Source organism: Musca autumnalis, unplaced genomic scaffold (assembly GCF_047663935.1).
Source record: "Musca autumnalis isolate F117 unplaced genomic scaffold, ASM4766393v1 scaffold_4, whole genome shotgun sequence".
NCBI lineage: Eukaryota > Metazoa > Arthropoda > Insecta > Diptera > Muscidae > Musca > Musca autumnalis.
The window spans coordinates 49,481,190-49,502,402 of NW_027411977.1; the positions used below are offsets into that span (position 1 = coordinate 49,481,190).

Below are 21,213 nucleotides of genomic sequence, written 5' to 3' on the forward strand. Positions count from 1 at the left end.
CAGTTTTGTCTATTAATAAATTCACGTTTGGTCGCAGTATATATATGTATGTATGTATATTTAAAAGACGCCATTATCAACTAATCCCATGTGGAAAATTGAACCCGTAATTTAACGCAATTTTGCCGGGGGGTTTTAGGAATTTCCGAAGTATAGTTGTAATATCCAGAGCGTTACAACTGCTCTGGCTATGTTCTCAGTACTGAAATAAATATTTGTAAACACAAGATCGGGAGGTATCGTTATATGCGGTCTATATAAAAACATGGACCTATGCTGACAATTTATCGGGGAGAAGTTTTGTAAGCACTACCGTTATATTGGGGCTACGCCAAAACATGGACCTACCCAGCTAGCATTTGGAAGTGAGTTACTCACTTCCTCTACCAAAAGTAATCGCTTTCTGCACTTCTTTTCTATAAAAGAGCGATACTTTATCATTTTACAATAACAAATGTATTACTGTTCAAATAAGATCGATCTGCAAGAACTACCTAGTGTCGCAGAAGAAGATGAAAATTCTGTATTTGATTGTTTACACAAACAATTTACATTGTTTTACTATTTCTTCTCGTGAGAGAGATAAGGTGAGAGTTTTACAGCTACTCCAAGTATTTGCAAATATCAACAATAAGAAAAATATCAGTCAGTTGTAAGTGCGAAAGGTTCGTGGAAAAGTGAAATTGAAAAAATTAAATTAATAATTTAATATTTAAACATTTATAAATTGAAATGTAAAAAAGTGCAGTGACTAAATAATTGTGAATGATAAAAAGCAGAAAAAATAATAATATGTATTGTGTATAATGTGAGAGATATTTAGATAAGAAAAAATAAATTTCATTTTCTTTATCATAGAGTGAATTTGAATATTAGAAAAAAAAACAAAAAATCGAAAAAATTCCAAAAAGTCAAAAGTGCCAACAGTACTTATTAACAGTACTTTTAGGACAATTTTCCGGCAAATAAAATCTTTTATTTAGCTAAAAACGTTTTAAAAACAATATATACGGCATCATTTAGAGATTACAAAAGAAAATTTTCAGTTAGGCTTTGATAATCAAGAAATATACCTCGATGACTGTCAGTTTTGCTTGCCAATGTGTACTATACTTTACACTCATTCGACAAAGAAAATTAAAACAAATAAGTTTGCAGAAATAATGATAATATAATTTGACTTTTAAAATGTACACATTTTCGATTTTAATTTTTGTTTTATTTATTTATTTATTTATTTATTTATTTATTTATTTATTTATTTATTTATTTATTTATTTATTTATTTATTTATTTATTTATTTATTTATTTATTTATTTATTTATTTATTTATTTATTTATTTATTTATTTATTTATTTATTTATTTATTTATTTATTTATTTATTTATTTATTTATTTATTTATTTATTTATTTATTTATTTATTTATTTATTTATTTATTTATTTATTTATTTATTTATTTATTTATTTATTTATTTATTTATTTATTTATTTATTTATTTATTTATTTATTTATTTATTTATTTATTTATTTATTTATTTATTTATTTATTTATTTATTTATTTATTTATTTATTTATTTATTTATTTATTTATTTATTTATTTATTTATTTATTTATTTATTTATTGGTCATTGCCACTATTTTATGGTAAAATATGCAATATCTTTCAAACAATGTACTTATTTGTCGCCTAAAGGTACTATATCCAAGAAGCATTTTCTATCGCCCATTACCCGAAGCAGTCACTCCCGGGCGATAGAAACACACATCCCCGATATCGCATTCTTATTGATGTAGGCACACCGTTCGGGAAGAAATGAACCACGCATTCGTTTCCTCATAAATGTGTCTCATGCGTTGCCTTTGAAAGTATCGCTTTAGTCCAGAGTCGAGAGTCACGATGGCGATATTTTTATGAGGAAACGAATGCGTGGTTCATTTCTTCCCGAACGGTGTGCCTACATCAATAAGAATGCGATATCGCGGATGTGTGTTTCTATCGCCCGGGAGTGACTACTTCGGGTAATGGGCGATAGAAAATGCTTGCTGGGTATGTTGACAATTGTTTGTGTGTATAAGTTTTGCGACCACTAGGAACCTCAGAAGTTCACAAATTATGTGTTCTAAAATGATAATTCCGAGGAGTTACGAATGGAATGACAAACTTAATATACCCTCCATAGTATCGTGGAGGGTATAAGAAAAAAAAAACAAGTATGAACGGAGTTAAGTTCGGCCGGGCCGAAGTTTTTATACTCTCCACTACGAACTGTTTCGAAGTAAATAGGAACAATTAGTTTCCTTTCGTTTATGAAACTATGAACTAGAACTGCCGAATGGAACAGATGACTCAAGAGCCCTGTAGAACTTAAAACCCCGAAGGTGCAGTGCCAAATGTATTAGCCACCACAAGTTAATGTGTAGCTCTCAAAAAGTATTGCCAACACGGTAACACCAAGTTGTACGTTGGCGGATTTAACACAACCTTTAGTTCCAGCCCGTGTAGTGACCAGCTCGCCATCAACAACCAACTTTGAAATATTACAGTGACTCGCGGTACGAAGTGAATGCGAATTATCCAGCCTTATTGAAATTAACCAGTGTGTGTGGCCTGTTATACCACTAGTGCCAGGTAGAGACAATATATGGTGGTGTGTTGTTAAAGCGCTGTTTCCCCATGACTGTAAGGGGTTTCTTGGTAGTAGTTATTGTGTTATGTACGTGATCATATTGTCACGTTACACTATATGGACAATTTTTTGTGGAGAAGTATTGTGTGCACTTCTTCTTCTTCTTTATTTGCACATCCGGTATTCGGATATAAAGCGATCATACAATATAATAGGTATGTTCTTTATACCTTTTATTTTATATACTTCATTTTATGTTATGTTAGTGATATTAGTTCTCTATTTCTTGCAGCGTGTATTAGATTTCTTTCATTACTGTGATAACTCTTTTCTGCCTCGAACTCGATTTCCTTCAACATTGCCTTTAATAATGGTCTGGAGAAATTTGTACTTATCGTTCCTCATGAGATGTCCTAGGTATGCAATTTTACGGCTTTTGACAGATTTCAGCAATTGTCGATCCAAATTCATTTTTCTTAAGACTTCTTCATTTGTGAACCGCGCAGTCCAAGGTATTTTCAAAATGCGATGGTATACCCATATTTCGAAGGCTTCAAGTTTTTTCTCATCAGCTTTTTTTATTGTCAACGCCTCTACTGCATATAATAATGTGGACCATATATAACATTTTACGAATCTGGTCTTTGTCGAGAGACTCAAGTCATGGTTAGTAAGAACTTTCTTATATTTGTAGAAAGCACCTCTGGCTAACTCCACACGACCTTTTATTTCTTTTGACATGTTCCATTGTTCGTTCAACAGTGTTCCCAAATATGTAAAGTTTTTAACGCGTTCGCTTGTATCATCTTTTATTTTGAGTATTGTATTGTAATTTTGATCCTTTCTGCTGATTACCATATATTTTGTCTTCTTTATATTAATTTTAAGGCCATATAGCTCGCTTAAGCATGTAAGTCTATCTAATAGTTTTTGCAATCCTGATAGGCTTCCATTATGAATGTTCCATGCACTTTTATACCTATGCGTTCAGTTTCAATCGATTCATGAAATATCTTTTGTGAGTATATGTTGAACAGCAGAGGTGATAAGATGCATCCTTTTCTGACCCCCTTAGATATTGATATTTCATCAGTTAGTTCGCCATTTACTTCTATCCGGGCTTTCTGATTCCAGTACAGGTTTTGTATGCATCTTATTTCTTTTTCTTCAATACCAATGTCTCTCAGAATAGTCATTAATTTATCGTGCTGGACGTTGTCAAAAGCCTTTTCATAGTCGATGAAACATATAAAAACGTCCTTCTGCACATCTCTACATTTCTGAACAAGTACTTGTATGCAGAGAAGGGCTTCTCGGGTACCCATAGCCTCTTTGAACCCAAATTGAGAGTTTCCCATAGCAGCTTCACATTTGGCATATATCCGTTTATGGATAATTTTAAGAAACAATTTTAGAATGTGGCGCATCAAGCTAATAAGTCTGTAGTCGCAACACTTTTTTGCATTTGATTTTTTCGGTATTGCAATAAAGGTTGAGATTAGCCAATCATTTGGATATTGTCCTGTATTATATATGTGATTAAGTAATTGCACAATCAATAGTATATTATTTCCATCTATTAATTTCAGTATTTCTGAGGGGATTTCGTCGGACCCTGTTGCTTTCATGTCTTTTAGAGACGTTAGAGTTTGTTCCACCTCAGATCTCGTAATAGGGGTTCCAGTAACGTCAGCATTCAAGTCGGTTATATTTTCTGATCGATTTTCATCTGTGAACATTTGTTTAATATATCTTTTCCATAAATTCTTTTTTTCGGTTGCACTAAGAACCTCAAATGCCAAATTACGGGCAGCTCGGTCAAGAAATGAAGCTAAAATTTTCAAAACACTGAAAATAGTGAGGCAAGGTTATATGGGGCACATCCCAGCAAAAAAAGTCCTCCCAAAATCATGGGTTTCGTAACGGATTTTTGGCAGCCGTAACTACTCTCAAACCCCCTTTCTTCCCCATTATTTTTACAAGGGCATGTCGCACTCATTTTGTAGTTATTTTATGACCACTAAAATAACTAGTTATTCTGTGGCCACTAGAAGTTGAAAAGTAAGGTGAAAAAAATTCTATTTTTAGAACAGTTGATGTAGAGAATTTTTTTAATTTTATCGCACTTCTTACTTTTATTTTACTTTATTTTATTTCGCTGTCTGTCCGAATTGAACCCACGAACCCTCTGATTTCTAGCCAAAGACACTACACCTATTAAGGGTTGCTTAAGAACTTAAATGTGCAGTGCACATGTGCACCACGAACTGTTATTTTTTAATTAAAAAAACTTGCGTGCCGACGGTGAGCGTTGAACACACAACCCTAGGATTTATAGTCGGACACACACTAGTGAGGAGTAAAGTAAGTAGGTTTACCTTGTAAATTTTTTAAGAAGTAACCCATTACTTTTCAGATTACTTGTAATTCGAAAAGAAGCTTGTTTACATTACTTTGTAAATTACAGCTATTTCGGGTAAAAAATTTTAATTAAAATCATCAAAATAACTATACCAAAACGTTAGCCGATATAAACCATTTTCGAACTTGACCTGTCTATGGCTAGATCGGCTTAGATCCTGATCAAGAACATATACACCTTATAAGGTCACAAATGATTATTTCAATGCTTTACAAATGGAAAAACAAACTTAATATACCCTCCATACTGTCTCGTTCCTCGCAGTGAGAAAACTACGTCCATGTAAACGTGGTGACTAGACTGCTACATCAGTCTAACACTTGTGTTGCACTCTTCCCATTCCCTGATCATGCCTAAACTCTTTCTCATTTTGGGTGACCAGTGCCGTGTTGTATGGCACAAAAACTGGTAATAGTTGCGAGTAAGAAGTCTGACCGAAGACTTTCTGGTACCGCGTGAGCCCCTGGATCTGTTGTTCTAGCTTGACTATGGAGAGGTACGTATTGGTTGCAACGCGCTGGTTGTGGTTTGCATTCTGCTGCGACCCATAGAGCAATATATAAAAAAAATATATAAAATATAAAAAAATATATAAAAAATGCAGCGATTTTAATATACTTTTTATTTGAAAATTTTGCTTATTAGGGCGAAGATAATTTTAAATACTAATTTTAATTAATTTCTCGTTAGAGTCCAGCTTAATGACCAATGATTGTGGTCAATTGGAATTGAATGAAAGAGAATGAAAGGAACTATATGAACTAAAGGGAGTATATGAATGTAAAAGCTGGATATAGTTCCAATAGTTTCTTGTCCGGAATAGTACCTTGGAACTAGTTCCTTCCGGAACTACACAACTCTACTCCTCAACCCCTTACCAAGAGGGAAGTGAAGCTCATAATTGTGGATCTTCGAATTGGTACCTGCGGGATAGATTTGGGGGCTCTGAGGAGGGCTACTCTGGCTAATTCTAAAGGGGCTCTGGCCGACGCATTGTATCGGTACCCCCAGTGCAATGGTGCACCATGGTTAGAGCCGTCAAGGCGGGAATCATGTAAAACCCCCTCGACTTCATACCTTCCATACTATGGTGGAGAGTATAAATATTGAGATTTAAATTCAAGAAAGGCCAAATATTTAACGAATATTCAAATATTGGAATACTCTACCCTATGACAGAGACAATCCCAATAAATGAAATATGTTTTAAATAGTTGATCCATGTTAAATGGATTCACTGTGGGTGGACTTTTTCACTAGCATATTAATTTAAAATCTAAGAGCGTTGATCCCCACCATTTGGTTGCCCTTGGTGCGGATTATTGTTAAATGAAAAAGTTGTTCATAAGCTCTTGACTTTGTATGCGAAGCTGCAATTTCCAGGTATAAAATTTAAAATACTTAAATCGGTATTTTAAACTTTTTACCTGGAAATTGTTTTATATGTGAAATGAAAATACTGAAAGTAATGTAAAAATAAATACATTTATTAACATACTCGTACACTTATTTGATAGATTTCATGTGATATACGTACATACATACATGTGTACCGAATGTACATGTGCGAATTAAGGTCAGGATAGAATTAACGTTATAATCTTAGTTTGGTATAACGAGTTGAGAAAAAGAGAAACACAAGGTGTAGTATAATGCTGATAGAAACGTGGAACGTTGATTTAATTTGAAATATGCTGTCCAGTTTTGCAGCGCTATAGAAAAAACTTGTAATTACTATCAACACATTCTCTTTGTTTTGGTTTTATTCCACAAAAATTAAAAATCAAGTAAAGTCACATGGTGGTCTTGAACCAATTTTAAGTGGAAGGTGCTTACACCTGGGAAGTTTTCACGGATTTTGAAACTACAATGTTAATTGAAGAGAAAAATCAAAAAACAAAAAATCGCCAGAGAATTGGCCGTTATGATTTGTTCCTAGGCTTTACCATTTTTGAGATATAGAAGTTCAGGTCACATTGTTAGTTTTTTTGTTAGGTTTTCACGATTTGCTTGAAAACGACAAGTCTTATCGAAATGGGGCAAGAGAAAATCTTATAGGTGTGAAAATTCTCTACAAGATTGGCTTTCGTAATATTTTCTTAGGTTGTATCATTTTTAATATAGATAAGTTTAAGTTGGAAAATTGCAGTCATGACATTGTTTTATAAGGAGACGATACAGTCAGTGAATTGTCCCAATTTGAACTTCTATATCTCAATAACGGTAAAACCTACGAAAATATCATGAAATGCAATCTTGTAGAGAATATTCATGGCTACAATATTTTCTTTAGTTTCATTTTGATAGGACTTGCTGCTTCCAAGCAAAACCTAGAAAAACCCCTTAAAAATTTCAACTTGAAGCGCTCCGGCGATTGTTTTTTGATTTTTCTCATCTATGAACATTGTAATTTCAATTCCGCAACAACTTCCCATGTGTAAGCAGCTTCCATTTAAAGTTGATTGAAGAGCACCGTGGTCAGTAACTTCGATATTGCCGAACATGTTGTAGTCACTGCAGCAAACATAAAATTATTACCAGGAACTTAAAGGCAGTTATCGAGGCAAACATTTTATGTTTACGTTACATGTGCCGCAAATTCACCAATAAAAACGATGGAAACATGGGTTAGGCGTCGAGTTAGTAAACGGCCGCTATTAAAACCATCCAGAAAACGTTTTGAAGACAATGATCTGTGAATCTGTACCTGGAATGTTCTGACTCTTTGTACAAAAGGTAGAGTTATATATAAAGGCAGATATTCTTGCTAAGTACAAGGTCGATATTACTGCCGTACAGGAAATACGATGGCTTGGGAAAGGCGTCACAACAACACTTAAAGGGAACAACACCTGTTGGTAACGCTTTGTATTACAGTTGCCATAATAAAAAGCACGAGTTTGGTTGCGGATTTGTAGTTAGTCGGATGTTAAAACATCTGCTGGTTGAAAGACTGCTATAATTCAGATAAAAAGCTAAGCGAAGACAAGGACAAGCAGACTAAAAGTACGAGGTCTGATAAAAACTTACCGTTATTTAAATTGTTTTTCAAAAAGTATTTCATTATTCGTCAATAACTAGTATCTAGCTCCCTTGTCCCAAAGTAATGCCCCTCTGTAGTGGGATTCTGTAACACATTTTTGCTGTTACCGACAAAAATCGGTAAAATTAAATCGCAAAATTATGACTAAAAGCGCAAAGAAAAGTTGGCATCACTGTTTGTGTCGGTAGAGGCTAGCGACTACATTTTATTCATCGTTATCTTACCGAAAAATTTCGTTAATTATCGAAATTATAAGCATTTTAATTTTACCGACAATTATCGATAACAGCAAAAATGAGTTACAGAATCCCACTACTGATATAACACACTTATGCCAGCGTTTTTCCCTATCCTCGAAACGCTTTTTGGTATATACAACAGCTCCTGTCTTGATTTTTCTTTTATCTCCTCAATCGCAGCAAATCGCTTTCCTTTGATCGTTGTCTTCAGTTTTTGGGAGAAGAAAAAGTCAGCGGGGGGCTGAAAATACACTGACAAGAAACGATGTGTGAGCTGGTACAAAATCTATGATTGGGTTTTCTACATTTTGTTTTTTTTTTTTCTGTGCGTTTCTCAAAATATAGAGAAAAATAGTGAAACAAGTAAAAAAATATCAGTCGGCTTTGCCGACAGAGATATACCCTCAGCCTGTGTGAATTGAAACTGTCACTTACGGACAGATCGAATGTATTTAATGTCTTATCAGAATTTTGTGGCCGTTTTTGGACATTTGAACTTGCCGACAAGAATGTGTATTAGGATTAAAGTTCAAAAGTGTAGCGGATCTTATTTTTGAGTCATATATTTTTGATAGATATAGCGCCCATTTCAGTACCAGTACGCCAGGAAACATGGACTTGTCCACGGAACACATAATATGGTATACATTTCCAAAGAATCTTCGAACAGACCCCAAACTGTACTTAGACACAAATGTTGAACTTTTGTGGGAAAGGTCCAATAAGGAGAAGATCGATATCGGCCATTTTGGAAGTTAAACTAAATTTGGACAAAATATTAGGAGATCCAAATTTCGTCCATACCATTTTAGTGACATTTTTAAATACTGAGGGGGAAGTACCGGAAGTTGTTGCCCATCTTCGTACAGAAACTTAGTTTGGACAAAATATGAAGAAGGCCAAATGTTGGACCAAATTGATTGATCAGTTCGAGAGTTATAGTTCTCTCTAGCGATTATAGATTTTTTTACAACTTTCGAGCAGTTTTTCTCCTGAAGTATGGACTTGTCCCTGAAAAACTTTTACCGTCGTAACTGAGACGGCGAATGCATGTTGCTTCAACAGAAATCAAAGTGATTCGAGAGCAAATCTTAAAGTAAACATAACCGAAATTTTGTGTTAGAGGTATCCGAAGGGAGGGGCAAATATAATCCATATTCAAACGTGATATACATCTGGTATATATATTAGGGTGTGTAAAGTATGGACCAAATCGGTCACTCCCTTCAAGAGTTATCGTGGGCACAATTTTTCCGAACATTTCTGAACTTTTGTGGGGGAGGTACCAGAAGGAGTGGACCGATCTAACCCATCTTCGAACTTAAACTAGTTTGGACAAAATATTACAAAATCCATATTTTGGACCGAATAGACTGATTTTTAGAAAAATTGCAATCGGAAAGCTCTGCCATAACTTTTTATTGTACCATGAAATGTTGTACAAGTATTTTTATACCCTACACCACACAGTGGTAAGGGGTATTATGTCTTTGTGCATTAGAACAATAGTTTCTTTTAGGGATATACATATAATCACTTTCTGAGTCGATTTATGCATGTCCGTCCGTCTGTCTGTCCATGTATTTTTGTTCGCAACGTACAGGTCGCATTTTTTGTCCGATTCAGCTGAAAATTGGGGATTACAACTTTTTTAGCCATAGGAAGAGCGCTATTGCTTTTGGTGAAAATCGGTTCAGATTTGGATATAGCTCCCATATATATTTTCGGCCGATTTCACGTATTTTCTGTACCACACACGCTATATATGTCCGATTGCGATGAAATTTGGAATGTGTGACTGAATTTGGTCTAAAAATAAATGTGCCAAATTATATCGAAATCGGTTCAGATTTGGATATAGCTCCCATATATATGTTCGCCCGATTTCACGTATGTGCTGCACCAATCAAGCTATATACGTCCGATTTTAATGAAATTTGGAATGTTTGACTGAATTTGGTCTAGAAATAAGTGTGCCAAGTTATATAGAAATCGGTTCAGATTTGGATATAGCTCCCATATATATTTTCGGCCGATTTCACGTATTTTCTGTACCAAACACGCTATATATTTCCGATTTCGATGAAATTTGGAATGTGTGACTGAATTCAGTCTAGAAATAAATGTGCCAAATTATATCGAAATCGGTTCAGATTTGGATATAGCACCCATATATATTTTCGGCCGATTTCGCGTATATGCTGCTCCAAACACGCTATATAAGTCCGATTTCAATGATATTTGGAATGTGTGACTGAATTCGCTCTGGAAATAAATGTGTCAAATTATATCAAAATCGGTTTAGATCTGGATATAGCTCCGATTTATATTTTACATATTCACAGTGGTGTAGGGTATCAAATAGTCGGCCCCGCCCGACTTTGATCCTTTCTTACTGGTTATGTACGGAAAACCACAATGATAATTGTGTCCTACACCCCACTGTGGTCTTTGTGTATTTGTATGTAACATACAAAAGGAAACGAAATAGACCCATGGTTCCTTTTAGGGATATACATATAATCACTTTCTGTGTCGATTTATGCATGTCGGTCCGCCCGTCTGTCCATGTATTTTTGTTCGCAAAATACAGGTCGCAGTTTTTGTCCGATTCCGCTGAAAATTGGGGACTACAATTGTTTTAGCCATAGGAACAACGCTATTGCTTTTGGTGAAATTCAGATTTGGATATAGCTCTCATATACATTTTCGGTCGATTTGACGTATTTGCTGAACCAAACACGCTGTGTACGTCCCATTTTGATGAAATTTGGAATGTGGGACTGAATTCGGTCTGAAAATATATGTGCCAAATAACAGCGAAATCGGTTCAGATTTGGATATAGCTCCCATATATATTTTCGGCCGATTTGACGTATTTGCGGCACCAAACACGCTATATAAGTCCGATTACAATGAAATTTGGAATGTGTGACTGAATTCGGTCTAGAAATATATATGCCAAATTATATCGAAATCGGTTAAGATTTGGATTTAGCTCCAATATGTATTTTACATATTCACAGTGGTGTAGGGTATCATATAGTCGGCCCCGCCCGACTTTGATTTTTTCCTTACCGGTATTGAACATAATATTGTCCTAATACAGAATATTAATACATATGATTTCTGAGGACATTACAAGTGCAACTTTCATAAGTGTACATACATATGTGTGTATTTGTTTGTTTTGTTTACAAATACGATTGTAAGTATATGCAAGCTATTTATTATTTTCATACGGAATACTTGATTTTATTCTTAAACGTTCTTAGTAAATACTTTATGTAAGTTTCCACTGAAGTGAAGTGAGAACAATTCTTAATGAAAAAAAAGTATATGCATTTAAATTCCCTCAGCATTTCGAGAACAAATAATATTATTTAAATACACATGTGAGCAATAATTTTTCTCATTTTATTGCAAGCGTATTGTGAATATAAAGCAATTCATACACTTCTGTAATATAATAGATTGGGTCGGTAATTACCATTTAATAAGTGTGGTAAATAACAACTGCATTTTACATCTTAGCTTTGGTTGTTAACATTATTTGAATATTAGGTAATAATAAAAGTTGTGGGCATATAAAAATGTTCAGTTATCTATGATTTTCGGTTATTCTGTCGTTAAACAGTTACAGAATAACCCTACTAGTCGAACCTATAAGGTTTCAACTAGGAATCGAATATACAGATCCTAATGCAAAGAAAAGGCTATAGTCGGGACGGGGCCGACTATGTGATACCCTACACCACTACCCCTGTACATAAGCTTTTCTCTCATAAACATTTCTTTAAGGGAGGTACTAAAGTTTTCATCTATCTGGCTTTTATACCAAACGACTTAAGGCGAACTGAACCAAAATAATCAATATTTATACCCTACACCACTATGTGGTAAGGGGTATTATGTGTTAGTGCATTTGTATGTAACATACAAAAGGAAGCGAGATAGACCCATAGTTCCTTCTAGGGATATACATAGAATCACTTTCTGAGTCGATTTATGCATGTCCGTCCGTCCGTCCGTTCGCAACATACAGGTCGCATTTGTTGACCGATTTCGCTGAAAATTGGGGAATACCATTTCTTTAGCCGTCGGAAGATCAAGTTCGAAGATGGGCTATATCGGTCCAAGTTTTGGTATAGCCCCCATGTAACGGTACCTCCCGATTTAAGGTATTTTAAGGATCTTAGCCGCATTTGTTGCCCAAACCAGCTGAAATTTTACATTTGAGGTTCCCAATGGCCGCGAAATTGCTCCACTAAAAATTGTCAAGATAGGTCCACGGTTCGGTATAGTCCCCATATAACGATACCTCCCGATTTAAGGTATTTTATGGATCTTAGCCACATTTTTTACCCAAACTAGCTGAAATTTTACATTTGAGGTTCTCAATGGCCGCGAAATTGCTCCACTAAAAATTGTCAAGATAGGTCCACGGTTCGGTATAGTCCCCATATAACGATACCTCCCGATTTATGGTATTTTAGGGATCTTAGCCACATTTTTTGCTTGAACTAGCTGAAATTTTACATATGTGGTTCCCAGTGGTCACGAAATTTCGCTACTTAAAATTGTTAAGATAGGCCCATGTTTTTTTGTAGCCCCCATATAACGGTACCTCCCGATTTTAGGTATTTTAACGATTTTCCCCAAATATGGCTCCAATTTGCCATTTGGAGTTTAATGAGTTCAAAAAATTTACTTTAATGTTTGTTTTGGTATTTATACTAATTATTCCATTTTTGGATGTATACTAATTATTCCATTTTTACATATTTCGACTGGTGTAGGGTATTACATAGTCGGCCCCGCCCGACTTTGGTCTTTTCCTACTGGTTTTATTTTATAAAAGGGGTTTCTTGGATTTTCAACTTAAAACGGACATAACTTCTTTTTTCCACAACGGACATTTACAGCTTATTTTTTATATAAAAGGTAAAAATCATGTCTTTCGAACAAGCCATAATTTTTAAAAATCGGGTAACAAATTGTTAAGTTATAGTGATTTAAGTGTGACAAAAACGAATTAGGAAATTTAGTTAGCTTTACAAAATGGGGAAAACCAATGAAATCGGTTAAAAAGTGCGTGAGTTATCCCATCTTTAGTGTGTTAACTATTTGGTTTTTCCTTTATAGAATATTGGTGTGCGTAATTATTAACTAGACAAATTCAGATTACAATCATACGCACTAAGGTACCAACTTTTATAAAGGAAAACACAAAAAGTTAAAACACAAAAATGCCGTAACTCACGAATTTTTCAACCGATTTCATTGGTTATCCCCGTTTTGTAAAGATAACTAAATTTCGCAGTTTGGTGTCTTCTTCGCAGTTTGGTGTCTTCTACGCAGCCTAGAGCACCAGGAAAAGCATTATGGCTTTTTCGAAAGCCATGATTTTCACCTTTTAAATAGAAAATAAGCTATAAATTTCTATTGTGGAAAAAAGAAGTTATGTCCGTTTAAATTTGAAAATCCAAGAAACCCCGTTTTTCACTACATTTACTGTTATAAAATCAAAAAACGAAGTGACCCAAAGAAACTAAAGGTATTTTCGTCTTCCATGGACTCCCACAATACCGAATTTATGCATCAGAACCCCTGCAAATTTTTACTGTAGCACAGTGTTATTTGTGATGTCAAAATGTGTTAAATAGATATTTTTGATTGTTTGAGTGGAGTATTCCCCCATTGGCTCAACTTCATTTATTACCCTCTATTACAGAGAGTAATGTTTTTCAAAACGAACTGACAGTGTTGCAAAATTTTACTGATCGCTACCAATATCATGATTTCATCCCGGCGAAGGGAATTATCAATTGGCTTCTCAGTTTTTGAAATGATGCCTTTTTAGCGAAAAACCGAACTCTTTAAGTGTCTAGTATTCTCATATGAATGAGAATCACACTCACTTTTCGGCTTTTCCAAAGAAGCACCAAAATCAAAATATTTTGCAACATGTCAGCACGTATCAACTAAGAATTCTTCGAATTCTATGAGTTGAAAAGAACACCAACACAGTTGCCTGTGAGGTTGTTTATTGGAATTTTGTTTTTTTGTTTTTAACAAAGCTCCAATCCGCCCGTGCCTTGGCTGTTTTTTGTTTGTTTTGTTTTTTGTTGAAGTTCAATCTCATTTTCGATTGTTTGAGTGGAGTATTCCCCCATTGGCTCAACTTCATTTATTACCCTCTATTACAGAGAGTAATGTTTTTCAAAACGAACTGACAGTGTTGCAAAATTTTACTGATCGCTACCAATATCATGATTTCATCCCGGCGAAGGGAATTATCAATTGGCTTCTCAGTTTTTGAAATGATGCCTTTTTAGCGAAAAACCGAACTCTTTAAGTGTCTAGTATTCTCATATGAATGAGAATCACACTCACTTTTCGGCTTTTCCAAAGAAGCACCAAAATCAAAATATTTTGCAACATGTCAGCACGTATCAACTAAGAATTCTTCGAATTCTATGAGTTGAAAAGAACACCAACACAGTTGCCTGTGAGGTTGTTTATTGGAATTTTGTTTTTTTGTTTTTAACAAAGCTCCAATCCGCCCGTGCCTTGGCTGTTTTTTGTTTGTTTTGTTTTTTGTTGAAGTTCAATCTCATTTTCGATTGTTTGAGTGGAGTATTCCCCCATTGGCTCAACTTCATTTATTACCCTCTATTACAGAGAGTAATGTTTTTCAAAACGAACTGACAGTGTTGCAAAATTTTACTGATCGCTACCAATATCATGATTTCATCCCGGCGAAGGGAATTATCAATTGGCTTCTCAGTTTTTGAAATGATGCCTTTTTAGCGAAAAACCGAACTCTTTAAGTGTCTAGTATTCTCATATGAATGAGAATCACACTCACTTTTCGGCTTTTCCAAAGAAGCACCAAAATCAAAATATTTTGCAACATGTCAGCACGTATCAACTAAGAATTCTTCGAATTCTATGAGTTGAAAAGAACACCAACACAGTTGCCTGTGAGGTTGTTTATTGGAATTTTGTTTTTTTGTTTTTAACAAAGCTCCAATCCGCCCGTGCGGAGAATACTAGACACTTAAAGAGTTCGGTTTTTCGCTAAAAAGGCATCATTTCAAAAACTGAGAAGCCAATTGATAATTCCCTTCGCCGGGATGAAATCATGATATTGGTAGCGATCAGTAAAATTTTGCAACACTGTCAGTTCGTTTTGAAAAACATTACTCTCTGTAATAGAGGGTAATAAATGAAGTTGAGCCAATGGGGGAATACTCCACTCAAACAATCGAAAATGAGATTGAACTTCAACAAAAAACAAAACAAACAAAAAACAGCCAAGGCACGGGCGGATTGGAGCTTTGTTAAAAACAAAAAAACAAAATTCCAATAAACAACCTCACAGGCAACTGTGTTGGTGTTCTTTTCAACTCATAGAATTCGAAGAATTCTTAGTTGATACGTGCTGACATGTTGCAAAATATTTTGATTTTGGTGCTTCTTTGGAAAAGCCGAAAAGTGAGTGTGATTCTCATTCATATGAGAATACTAGACACTTAAAGAGTTCGGTTTTTCGCTAAAAAGGCATCATTTCAAAAACTGAGAAGCCAATTGATAATTCCCTTCGCCGGGATGAAATCATGATATTGGTAGCGATCAGTAAAATTTTGCAACACTGTCAGTTCGTTTTGAAAAACATTACTCTCTGTAATAGAGGGTAATAAATGAAGTTGAGCCAATGGGGGAATACTCCACTCAAACAATCGAAAATGAGATTGAACTTCAACAAAAAACAAAACAAACAAAAAACAGCCAAGGCACGGGCGGATTGGAGCTTTGTTAAAAACAAAAAAACAAAATTCCAATAAACAACCTCACAGGCAACTGTGTTGGTGTTCTTTTCAACTCATAGAATTCGAAGAATTCTTAGTTGATACGTGCTGACATGTTGCAAAATATTTTGATTTTGGTGCTTCTTTGGAAAAGCCGAAAAGTGAGTGTGATTCTCATTCATATGAGAATACTAGACACTTAAAGAGTTCGGTTTTTCGCTAAAAAGGCATCATTTCAAAAACTGAGAAGCCAATTGATAATTCCCTTCGCCGGGATGAAATCATGATATTGGTAGCGATCAGTAAAATTTTGCAACACTGTCAGTTCGTTTTGAAAAACATTACTCTCTGTAATAGAGGGTAATAAATGAAGTTGAGCCAATGGGGGAATACTCCACTCAAACAATCGAAAATGAGATTGAACTTCAACAAAAAACAAAACAAACAAAAAACAGCCAAGGCACGGGCGGATTGGAGCTTTGTTAAAAACAAAAAAACAAAATTCCAATAAACAACCTCACAGGCAACTGTGTTGGTGTTCTTTTCAACTCATAGAATTCGAAGAATTCTTAGTTGATACGTGCTGACATGTTGCAAAATATTTTGATTTTGGTGCTTCTTTGGAAAAGCCGAAAAGTGAGTGTGATTCTCATTCATATGAGAATACTAGACACTTAAAGAGTTCGGTTTTTCGCTAAAAAGGCATCATTTCAAAAACTGAGAAGCCAATTGATAATTCCCTTCGCCGGGATGAAATCATGATATTGGTAGCGATCAGTAAAATTTTGCAACACTGTCAGTTCGTTTTGAAAAACATTACTCTCTGTAATAGAGGGTAATAAATGAAGTTGAGCCAATGGGGGAATACTCCACTCAAACAATCGAAAATGAGATTGAACTTCAACAAAAAACAAAACAAACAAAATAGATATTTTTGATTAAACATTAAAAACGGTTTTATTTAAGAAAGCATAGATGAAATTCTTTAAAGTATGTTTGGACGATTTACGCCTCGTAGAAATATTATGATATGCGAAGTATGGAACAGAGTTGCCGTGCGAGCCATTTTAGCGAAACGGAATGAGATTTCGTCCAAACATAATTAAGGCGCTCAGCGCCAAAATGTCCTAACCCATGTACACAAAAATCAAACAGACTATAAAGATCTAACCAGAACCTTTTGAAATAACTATTAAAACAATTCCATATTGCATATGACAATTTTGCAAGACCTATATAAAGTACGTCCTTAACCCTAAAATGCGTTTATAATTTTGCATATTTCAGGAGTTTAGGTAAGATATAGAGTTTTGGTGTATTCTAGGACCTATATATTTTATATGAGAAGGTACCAAAAATACCCCTTTAATGACCGACAGAGGAAAAATTAAATCAGCGACCCGAAAACATAGGAACCTAAGGTTATGTCTAAATCCATTCATTTTTTGAGTTTTGGCCAGTTTTTATGGAAAATTGGCCTCTGTGCGGTGGATACATATTTTGACCACCTTGAACTTAGAAAGCCAAATTTCAGCCAATTTAATAACTTCCAAATACATAAACCCTAAATTCAAAATTAAAGCAAATATATGCGTAGACAAAATCTTAAAAAATCTGAAATCGGGCTTTATGATGGGGCTATACCTATGTCCATAATTTTTGGTGCAGATGTGATCACCCTAAATGCCAAATAATAGCTAATTCCGTCTTTCCAAAGCTTCAGTGTCCTATCTCAATTTTTGTGGATGATCAATTTTACCATAGTAAAATGGAAATTGGTGTTCGAAATTGGGGCGAACACTATATTTGTAAAAGTAAAAAAAATGATATATATGCTGTTTTATTGATTTATTTTATCATTTTTGAATGAAAAAATGATTAAAGAGTGGTATTGAGTCTTCTTTGGGCCTACAAAACTTTTCCCCGGAAATGTTTCAGCACTGGTCCACGTTTTTTATTACCCACCATAGAACGGTACCGCCCGATTTTCGGGGGTTTTCAGGGATTTAGCTGCATTATCATATAGAAATTGTTGTAATTTAATACATATTTAGTCTTATTTGGGGCTACTAAACTTCCCTTCAGAAGTTTGTCAGCACTGGTCCATGTTTTATATAGCAGATAGCGATTTTAGGAGTTTTCAGTATTTTAGCCGTACTCTCCTACAGAAATGGCTGAAATTTAGTATTTAGTCTTCTATGGGGCTATAATAAATCTTCCCCCTAATTTGTCAGTACATATGTAAAGTCGTGCTTGAGCATCTAAATCATCTTCTTTATATTTTGTGAAACGGTTCCTTATATTGGCAATAATTCACCATGATTACATTTTAAATTTTATTTTTTTAATTAATTTAAAAAGTATCCAAAAATATAGTTATCAAAAATATAGCCCTACCATCTAGGAGGAGGGGGAGTTTTCAAGGGTAGAATTTTTTATTTTCTGACGGATGAGACTTAAAATACATACTAAAACTTGTTTAAAATTTGTTTACTGTTCAAAAAATACGAAATGGGTTAAACAGGAAAACAGAGAAGTCGACTATGACTAGGTATGCTATACTCGTATGTGTCTGTTAAGAAATTACCACAAGAGACTGTGCATCCAATGTCATTAGGTGTATATTTCGCTTGTTTCGGAATATATTCTGTAAAATGTCGAGAACAATAATTCTCGATGGGAGCAATCGATTTGGTCCACAATTTATTTCATCCAGTCATGTATCAAGTCGGATATAGTCCATATCAATCCCGTTCTTCGGGTACCTCCCATTCAAATTTTTTGTTTTTATTTACAAAGTACTTCTCCGCCAATAGTTGTGGACATAGGTCCACGTATTGGTATAGCCCTTACACAACAATACCACCAAGTATTGTACAAAATTTTAGCTGACCAGATAAGGTTAGGTGGTAGGTAATGGATTTACGAAGTGGTCAAGCAAATTCGCCTGAAATTGTGGGCAATGGTACTTTGGTATCGCAAAGAAAACTATCTATTCCATATTAGTTCACAATATTTCATGCTGGACGTTTTGTACTTGTTTTTCATTAGGTAAATGCCTATATAAAGGATTTAAAATTTTGTATGTAAAAACTATACACATCACAAAAAAAAAAAAAAAAAAAGTTGCCCCCCCTGGATTTGATCCTGGCTACGCCCTTGACCTGTAGCGTGATTAAAAAATGGAAAAATGGGATGTATCACCGAATATTGAGATATCTCCGTTATTTGGTCACCTACTCCAATCAACTTTGCGTCATTGTAAAGATGGAATTTTCTACTTTAATAGTCAAGCCTGTGATATTCGTCATTATAATTAAAATCGTAAAAATAATAATGTGGGTTTCATTAGCGACTATTCTGATATATCCGTTGTTTGACCACCTACGACAACCTACTTTACATCGTTAGAAAGGTAATATAATCTACTTTCATTGTAAGGCATTGCTTTTGGTATACCCTTTATAGAAGCTGAGACATTTGCTTTGAAAAAAAACGTTGACTTTTTCTCCAAATAAGTTTTTTGCCCATTCCGACCCCTATATAATATCCGATCATCACCAAAATCATTAGGCTTCATCCCCCGGGACTACCACCAATACCCAAAATGTTCTGACGATCCGATCAAAATTGCGACCTGTTGCGTGATTACAAGGTGTAGATGGACAGAGGGGAAAGGTAATGGAAAGTAATAATCGATTTTTCGACTTTTCGATTTTGGTCTAAAACTAAAGCTGGGTACACATTGTCAGTTTTGAATGACAGCTTTCTCGTTGCTTGCTAGTGTGGCCGTTCATTTTTGTCATTCATCATGCAACCACAAAATATTTTGTAGTTGCTGGACGGTTGGACAGTTATCGATAGTTGCAAAAAATCGTCATTCAAAACTGACAATGTGCACTGTACTTCAAAATGCGAATTTTTGGTCTGGCAATTATTTCAGTTGATTTTCCCTCCAGACAGAAGTCGACTATGATTTTTAGACTTTTGACTGCAAAAAGTCGATTAATCGATTAATTGAAAGTCGACTTACCTATCCCTAATAGACAGACGGACGGAGGGAGGGACAGACACACATAGCCAGATCGACTCGTCGAGACATTCATTTTGGTATATATAAGTATAGGTCTACGACAGGGACGAACGCAGGGGGGGGGGGCACTGGGGACCAGGGCTATCTTCTACACAAAAGTGCAAAACTGCGCTCTTATTGAAGTCAATTTTATGAGCTCAACATAAGCATTTATTCGCAACGCCCACAATGTTGAAGTTTTATACCCAAATGTTTCGATATTTTTGTCGGAAAGTGTATACCTCCAAAAAGGCCATGAAATTCTGAAACTCCCTGACTACACAATTTTTAGGACAAAGATTTGGGTTATTAAGCCCGTATTCGATCTGTCTATAGATTAAAGTCTCAACTCACACAGGCTGAGGGTATACCTACGTCGGCAAACCCGACTGATACTTTTTTAACTCGTTTTCGAGAAAACAAAAGATATGAATGTTCATATGTTTGCCTCCGCTGTTGCGACAGAAGTCATAGTCCTTGGAAAGTTTTAAATGTCATCGAGTTCATAAACATCTTACAATTACAACAATCGTACAAATAAGATTGAAAAAAGGCGGAACAACAACCATTGGAATATCAGTTGATGCAGTTTTTCGGCTTAACCCATTTTGTCAGGACTTAGCTAAAATTTTGCCGAGACCTAATGTGGATTTCGTAGTCTCAAACAGTGCTGCGAGTAGAATTCGGAGTCTATGAGACGTAGTTGGTATCGCCCGACTCCTGTTTTTTCCTAAATGGCTGTTCCAGAACCTGGTGGAACAGACCATAAATGTAATTTTCTGAATTTTTTAGTTGTCTTGCATGGACTCTATCACTTCTGGTAAAATAGTAAGGTTTTGGTGTTTTTATGACAAAAAAGAATATTATTTTCTTACAATAGTTCGGTACAAGTCCAATCTGCACTCGCGGATTCGAGTTATTCTTTTTGTGGAGTTATTTATTTCAATTAGTTATTGGTATACAAATAACAATAATAGGGTTTTTACGT

General features: G+C 34.9%; 1 long non-coding RNA gene across 1 annotated transcript; it reads left to right on the forward strand.

The window, feature by feature from the left end:
* The first annotated feature begins 340 nt into the window (after positions 1 to 340).
* On the forward strand, positions 341 to 1,190 carry LOC141402350 (uncharacterized). Its single transcript, XR_012412602.1, has 2 exons — positions 341 to 665; positions 859 to 1,190. It is a non-coding gene; the product is annotated as an uncharacterized lncRNA (long non-coding RNA).
* Positions 1,191 to 21,213: the final 20,023 nt, after the last annotated feature.